Source organism: Dasypus novemcinctus, chromosome 19 (genome assembly GCF_030445035.2).
Source record: "Dasypus novemcinctus isolate mDasNov1 chromosome 19, mDasNov1.1.hap2, whole genome shotgun sequence".
NCBI classification, from domain to species: domain Eukaryota; kingdom Metazoa; phylum Chordata; class Mammalia; order Cingulata; family Dasypodidae; genus Dasypus; species Dasypus novemcinctus.
In genome coordinates, this window is record NC_080691.1 from 54,103,968 (window position 1) to 54,112,825 (window position 8,858).

Sequence of the window (8,858 nt, forward strand, 5' to 3'; positions counted from 1 at the left end):
AATTTTCCAGGAATGTCCAATGATAAGATCCTTGGGGACTTTCCAGGGCTTCTCCTTGCTTCTTTAGGAAATCTCATTCTGAATTGGATTTCTCACAAGGGTCTTCCTTCATGCATTTTGGGGACTTCTTGCCAGGTTCCAGATACATTTAATGATTCCCTACCTAGCCTGTTTCAAGTATCTGACTGAAATAGATTAGGACCACATATTATACTCTATGCAGCTGGAGGATACTTCTTTGGATGTGGAAATGAGAGGTGATGTTAAAATGAACTTGCCACTTCTTTATGAAGCATGGAACAATGGAGCATAATTTCCTGGGATGATGATATTTTGTTGAGCTGGATAGGAATACAAAAAAAGTGGTGAAGGAGGTATGAAGAGTATTAACTATGGAAATGTCATCTGGAAAATACAAATACACATGGTTGATAGTGGCAGAGTAGGGAGTATAGGCGTCAATAAAAAGAAGCACAGAATAGTGTGGGTGAGATGATGCAACAAATGAAAGAAGTTTCCTATAGGATGTTCTGGCTTTGTGGTTGATGAGAATATTCCCTTGGCTGTGGCTTGGTGTGTCATTGGTAAGTCCAGTAGGGTCAAGGTGTGTTATGGAAACCTATCAGCTTTGACCTGGCCTCAATGTTCCTGAAATTCTTTGTGTTGTTGCTGCGTTCTTGTGTTTCCCTGAATAATCTGAAGCACGCCAAGGTTCAAGAAGTTTTCTCCAGGATACTCTGATATATTGTGTCATTATTTATATCTCCATCTGTCTTTCCTTACTATTTTGTATGTATTTAAAAAATGATGAGTCTTGTTTTAAATACATACAAAATATCAATATCAATTGGTATATGATAAACTGCATGTATTTAAAATGTCCAATTCAGTATGTTTTGACAAGTGCATTCACCTATGGGTCCAGCACCACAATCAGGATAGTGTGCACATCCAATGCCCCTACAAGTTTTCCCTTCCTCCCTGTCTCCAGGAAACTACTGATCTTCTTTATGTTACTTTGGAGTAGTTTACATTTCCTGGATTTTAAATAAATTGACTCATACATTATGTGGTATTCTTTCTTTAGCTTCTTTCAATCAGTATAATTTTTGGTAATCCATCCATGTTGTTGTGAGTCCCAAGCACTTATTGATCTAATACTGAGTAATCTTTCAATGTATGCATATACATCAATTCATTTATCACCTGTTAATCTACATTTTGATATGTTCTAGTTTCTTGTTATTTTAAAGAAGTGTGAGACTTAGCTTCAAAATATGGTGAGCTGTGAAAAAAGATCTCTCTTATTCTTACAACAACAAGAAAAACTGGACAAAATGCAAATTAACAAATGAGATGGAAAGAGGTAATTTAAGTGACAGGACAAGCATCACAATTGAAAATGAGAGAAAGATGCTTGCAGGGATAAATAGAGATAAACAGAACTCAAACAATAGCTTACCTTGGGTTAGGCAATAGAATATGCAATCAATTTCTTATTTTGTTGTTCTTGTTCTTTTTTTCTCTCTTTATTTCTCTTTAAATGTTACATTAAAAAAATATAGGAGGTCTCCATATGACCCCCACTCCTCTCACATCGACAACCTCTTTCATCTTCGTGGCACATTCGTTGCATTTGATGAATACATTTGGGAACGCTGCTGCACCACATGGATAATGGTTTATATTGTAGCTTACACTCTCCCCCAGTCAACCCAGTGGGTCATGGCCGGACATACAATGTCCAGCATCTGTCCCTGCAGTACCACCCAGGACAACTCCAAGTCCTGAAAAAGGTCAGGTTTGGTCAAGGCAAGATTGTGAATCTCTTAGGGGCCACATATTTAGATACTTTCATACCCTTTTGCAAGGTTTTCCCCCATGATTGGGGATAATCCACAGAAAGGTCTCCACTTTCCTGTAGTGGTTCTATCTGTAGGAGAGGAACAGCAGCCACAGCTATCATGCATCCAGAAACACCCCCTTTTTAAAAATTTAGTGACAGGCATGAAATTACAGATTCAAGAAACTCATATGACCACATGCATGATAAACACACAGACACACTCTCAGAAAAATATACTATAGTAGATCTGCTGAAATGCAGAGAAAATCTTGAAGGCAACACATAGAGTAAATTAATTGCAAGAGATGAGTAATCAAAACCATGAAAACTAGATGAAGGTAGAGTGATAACTTTTGTGATTGGGAAAAAATCAACCCAGATGTCTACAAACAATGAAAAGAGCCTTTAAATTGCAATTGCTCAGATAGGCAGAAACTGAGAGAATTTATTTACAGCGTATCTGCTCTTTAATAAATGCTTAAAGAAATTTCCCAGAGAGAAGGAAGATAGATGATGTTTGTCTGAAACCTGAATATACAAAACAGTTTGTATATTCAAGTTGTATAACTTGAGCTGATATTTAATATTTTGTCAATTTAAAAGATAACCATGTAAAGCAATAATAGTGGCAAGCAGTCATTCTATATTTATATTAATAACATGTGTACAAAATATCAGACCTAAATAAAGACACAATGAAAGGGAAAAAATTGTAAATATGCTGATATAGTGCACTTACATACATATGAATTGATGTAGGACATTTAAGTATAGAATGTTTTTTTAGGAGGTACCAGGGATTGAATCTGGGACCTCAAGCATGGTAAGCAGGTGCTCAACCACTAAGCTACTCCTGCTCTATTGATTTTATTTTTAAATACTTACCTATTTTTATTCTTTCATTAACATTAAAATACATCACATCATTAAATGAATAGAAGCACTAACTGATCCCAGGAAAGAAACAGCATCTTTAAGACAAGGTGGCAATTATGCAAATAGACAGACTCCACCTAGTGTTCATCGTTGTTGCAGCAGACACATGGGATTCAAGGAATAATGAAATTTTCGTACATAATTTAGATTTGCAAGAATTGCTCATTAAACAATATCATTTGGTTAAAGATACCATAACTTCAACTTGGTAACCCAAGCCAGAAGACATCAAACTTCTACATATAAAACGTTGTACATATAAAACAAAACAGGCAAGAGCAAATCACTTGCTCACATTTAGTAAACCATTCCATACCAAACTACTTGAAAAACACTTTACCCTAGTGAGTAATAACTCAGGGCTTATGCACTGGGAAATTCTGCCACTGACTCCATGGTCTGTAAGCAAGATAAAGTTAAGAGGATTTTCTCCAATTTATAAATCCCCTTTTTATTAAATAGCCTACAATATGGGACATAGGCATAACATATGAATGATCTACTTTGGGGGCAGGGGAGATCTTGGGTTTGCAAATTCATTAGATCAAATCTAGGAATATAATAAACTCTATGTCTTTTTGAATCTTGTGACGACCTGCCAAACCAAAGAACAGAAAGTTGTTTTTGCCTTAATGTAGATAAAAGCACAGCACATACAGTGGGAAAGACTTTGGAAATGGCTGATGTTGAATCAAGTCTAAATTAAGTGAAATCTCTGACAGGAAAAAAATGTATTGACTTAAGTGTGATCATTCTAAGGAACATATGTCAACACTTAATATCAATAATGAAGACACTGTAATGTTTGATCTTAAAGGTTTGATATACACTGTATTTTACACAATGTGTAACAGTTTTGAATCTGTTTTATTTATGTTTGTGGGCATTTCTAGCCTTCTAAGCCAACACTAAATCAAATTGCTGATTTTGCTGCTTTCCCTTGAAAGCAGTTTATAAAATTACCTACAAAATAAACACAGTTTACTAATCTATTTCTCAGTGCTTGTCATATGTTCTTGCTGAAATGAGTGAAAAAGGATAACAACATGAGCTGTGACAATGAGGAGAAAAAGCAATGGGCCATTAAGTATTCTTGAAAAGCTAAATTATGTTTCCTATAATAATTTATTCATAAAAGCATAGTCCTTCTTCATCGTCCATAATTTTTTAAGTGTAATTATTTTTATGGGTGTTTCATTTTGCCAAAAAGGTATAGATGCAAAGGACCAGAAATGTGTTTCCTTTTATAAAGTACATTTATCTGTGATAAAGACTTACAGTTCCAAGGCCATAAAAAGTCCAACTCAAGACACCACCAAAGGAGTTTCTCACCAAAGTCATCAGCCACATATTGAAGGAAGAGGACAGGTCATCTTTGCCTGGTTTCTGCCTTTCCCTCCAGGCTCACCATCTCCTTTTAAGCTGTTTCATGAGCTCACCTTCTTGGAACTTTCTAGTTAAGTGATCCTATAGTCCTCTCTTACCTGGCAGAGGGCTTGTCTCTTAAGGCTTCTGTTCTTGCACTTAGATGTGAACAAATCTGGAGTAATTTCTCTCCTATGGCAGAATCAAACATGGCACTTCCCTTTTTCCTTCTGTCTGTGTAAGTGTTGGTTTATATCAGACCAAGCAATGGGTAGAGACTCATCTTGAATCTAATCAAAAGTCCTAAAGAATCTCATCAAATAATCTAATCAATGGACCCTCAACTGAATCCAATGTAAGCAAAGGGTATCACGCCCATAGGAATAGACTAGTTTACTAACATAGTCTTTCTCTTTTTTGAATTCAATCTCAGCTACCACAATGGGCACTTTGCTCTCTGGGCAAGACTTTGAGCCTCTATGGCCAATAGGAAACTACACAGTCTGATTATTGTCCTGTAAGGAGGTGGTTTCTATCTGAACAGATTGCAATGAGCACTTCCATAAGCACAAACTTCTCTCTTCATGGAAAGAAAATTTCTTATTGGAGCCACACATTTCTGTCACTTAACAGGGCATATGGGAGTTCAATATGTGACTATATGATCAGTAGCAGAGTGAAGTGGCATTTGCATGTCCAAGTAGACAAGGAGATTCAATTTTTGGAAATATAACTCATCTCTTTAAATATAGTTATAGCTTTTCCTGTCCAAGGGCACCTAGTACCAGGAATTACTGTTGTTTTTGAATTGTATGGTTACATGAGGTAAGAAATTAATCTCTATCTCTCCATCCATACTGTCTGCTACTAATGTAGCAAAATTGGAAATAATTGATGGTCACATATACTGAATATATTTTTCAACTTGACATATATGAAAGCTCTCAGTACTCACAGGGAAAAGAGGCCACCTGCTATTTTTAAAAAAACAACAACAGAGTAGCATTGAATCTATATAAGCAACAATAATTTCATACCTATTTATCCATCATGATTGTGGGGAGAATCATAATTACTAAGGGTTGGGTTGAAGGTATACATGGGTACTTGAGATTTTGCTTGTAGATTTTCTGGAGATTTACCTATAGATACTACTTTCATAACAAGGAAACATCAAATATTGATAATACTTATATCAATGTGTGGGTATGTTTATAAGGTATCTCCAAAGAAAAAGAATGAATAGAATATAAGCAAATACATATAAAATACATTCACTTTAAGGAAATTTAGCAAGCAGCTGTGATGACAGGTCTAAATTACATAGAGTGGGCTGAATTGTATAGGGCAGAGAAATTATAGTAAGAGTGATGTTGAAGCCTTGGTTTTGAATTTCTAAAGTCAATCAGTAGGCCACAAATTCAAAGAATAGACGTTTATAATTGAGGTAGAATTTATTCTACTTCTGGAAACCATAGGTGTTTTTCTTTTGTTTCTTTTGTTTATTGTTTTTTTTTTTCTTTAAAGTTTGAAATGACTGGATGAAACCAACCCATATCATCAATGGAAGTGTTCTTACTTTAAATAGTTTGTATACACTAATCATTTCTGCTATTTATTTTTTTTCAAATTATTATTTTTTATTGATTTTGTAAAAATATTACATTAAAAAAATATATGAGGTCCCATTCAACCCCACCACCCCCACCCCACCACTCCCCCCACCAGCAACATTCACTCCCATCATCATGACACATCCATTGCATTTGGTAAGTACATCTCTGGGCATCTCTGCACCTCATGGTCAATGGTCCGCATCATGGCCCATACTCTCCCCCGTTCCATCCAGTGGGCCCTGGGTGGATTTACAATGTCCGGTGATTGTCCCTGAAGCACTGTCCAGGGCAACTCCAAGTCCCAAAGGCACCTCCACATCTCATCTCTTCCTGCCATTCCCCATACCCATCAGCCACCATGTCCACTTTTCCCACTCCAATGCCACCTTTTCTCTGTGGACCTTGGATTGGTTGTGTCCATTGCACCTCTATGTCAAGAGGTGGCTCAGGGGACTTCCGGCAAGATGGTGGCTGAGTGAGCTTGCCTTGCCGTCTCTCCTGGGAAGAGGCAGCTGGGCACCGCTGGAGGTTCTCCGGGACCAGGCTTTTTCAGGATTTTTTCAGGGCAGGAAGTGTCTGGACATCGATTTGGTGGGAAGGTAACGGAAAGGACTGGTCTATAAGATATAATTTGGGACTTTTCAGGAGGGGGAGGCAAGATGGCGGCTGAGTGAACTTCCCGGTTACTAGCTCCTGGGGGGAATAGGCTGGGAGGCGTCGGAGACTCTTTGGGACCGGCTGTTTTGGGATTTTTCCTGGTCCGGAGGTGTCTGGACATCGATTTGGAGGGAAGGTAACAGAGAGGATCCATCTGTGAAATATACACGGAGATCCCAGCTACGTGTGGAGGACTCCCTCCTTGGGTAGGCGGAGCCGAGGCAGCTAGCACCGCGGCGGGCGGCGGGCGGGAGAGCCGAGCCGTGCTGCACCGCGGCGGCGGGCGGTGGGCGGGGAAGCCGAGTCCGGCCAAGCCCGGCTGAGCCGCGGCGGGCGGGGGGGGCCGAGCCCAGCTGAGCTCGGCCGAGCCCAGCCGCGCCGCGCCAGGCGGCGAGTGGGAGAGCCGAGCCGCGCTGCGCCGCACCAGGCGGCGGGCGGGAAAGCCGAGCCCAGCCGAGCCGCGGCGGGCGGCAGGCGGGAGACCCGAGCCCAGCCGAGCCCAGCCGAGCCGCGGTGGGCGGCGGGCAGGGGACCGGAGCCCAGCTGAGCCCAGCCGAGCCAGGTGGCGGGGTTTCTGTTCTTTGGTTTTTTTTTCTTTTTGTTTTTGTTTTTGTTTTTTTTTTGTTGTTGTTGTTGTTCTTGTTGTTCTTTTTTTTTTTTCAATCCTCTCTTTCTTGTCCCCAATATTCTTCTTATACTATTCTACCTTAACAATACAATAGGTCCTACAGGAAATACCTCACATTTGCTGGGTTTCCTCACCCTCCACTGCCTCATTTCTCTGTGAATAGATTTAGCCTATCTACACTATCCCCTTTCCCCTACAACTTGATATCCTCCACCATCTGCTATCTCTCCTATATTCCATCTCCCTTTCTTTGATCCACAAAGTGTCTAACTCTTAATTTCTAATACCTTTGTTTAGTTTTCCATCTGGTATTCGTCCCTGAAACTATTACCTTTCTTTTCTCTTTCCCTCTCTCACGAAAACAATAGCCTCTTAGTACGTACCACATTCCTCCCATATTCAGTCGTCTACCTCATTATAGGTACTTTCCTACTACTATAACTCTACACAATTTACATGATCTAACCTCCATCCTCCCAGAACTAATATTGTTGCTTTGTAAACATATATCACCAATACTACTTCACACTTTTTCCTTCCTTACACAATTGACTTTCCCCAGCACTAATACTTTCCTTTAAAGTGAGCTTAACTAGCAATAAGACATTGGAATAAGAAGAACAAAGTGACAAAGAGAAGATATAACACTTACGCAAAAACAACAGCTAATTAATCTCCAAGACTAGACAAAGAAGCTAAGGAACTGATTAAACCCGTCAAGAAAAAATGTTGACAAGACAGCAACAAAAATCTACAAACCAAACCAGTAATCAGGAAAACATGGCTGAACCCAATCAACAAACTGAAAATCAGGAAGGGGGGCAGGACTTCGCACAAGCAATGAAAGATCTCAGAACATTTATCACCGACAAATTTGATGAAGTAAGGAAAGAGGTTAACAGCGTGAAGACAACACTTGGAGGGGAAATTGCAGACATGCGCAAAAAAATAACAGATATGATGGAAATGAACACCACAATTCAAGAAATCAAAAATACACTTGCAGCAAATATCAGCAGACTAGAAGAGGCAGAGCAGAGAATTAGTGATGTGGAAGACAGTGCATTGGAAATCAAACAGATAGTAGAAGTGGTCAATAAAAAGGTAGAAAAAATCCAGATAGGACTTAGGGACCTGAATGATAACGCAAAATGCTCAAACATACGTATTATAGGCATTCCAGAAGGAGAAGAGAAGGGAAAGGGGTCAGAAGGAGTGTTGCAGGAAATAATGAATGAAAACTTCCCAAATCTACTGAAAGAGACAGATGTACATATCCAAGAAGCACAGCGCACTCCACTGGTCATAAACCCCAACAGGCCCACCCCAAGACATATACTTGTCAAATTATCCAATGCTCAAGACAAAGAAAAAATTCTAAAAGCAGCAAGAGAAAAGAAAACCATCACATACAAGGGAAACTCCATAAGATTAAGTGCTGATTTCTCATCTGAAACGATGGAGGCAAGAAGGCAGTGGTATGATATAGTCAAGGTACTAAAGGAAAAAAATCTCCAACCAAGAATACTCTATCCAGCTAAACTAGCATTCAAAAATGATGGAGAGTTCAAAATATTCACAGATAAACAGAAACTGAAAGAGAATATCAACAAGAAACCTCCCCTTCAAGAAATTCTTAAGGGAATTCTGCAGGAAGAAAGGAAAAAACAGGACAGTCAGAGATGGAGGAGAGTGTAAAAGCAACAAGAAAGACAAAAATAGAAGGGGAAAATAAAATAATACAAACAAAATATAACAAACACAAATCCAACCAAAATATGGCTACCATAAATAACTCTCTAAACGTAAT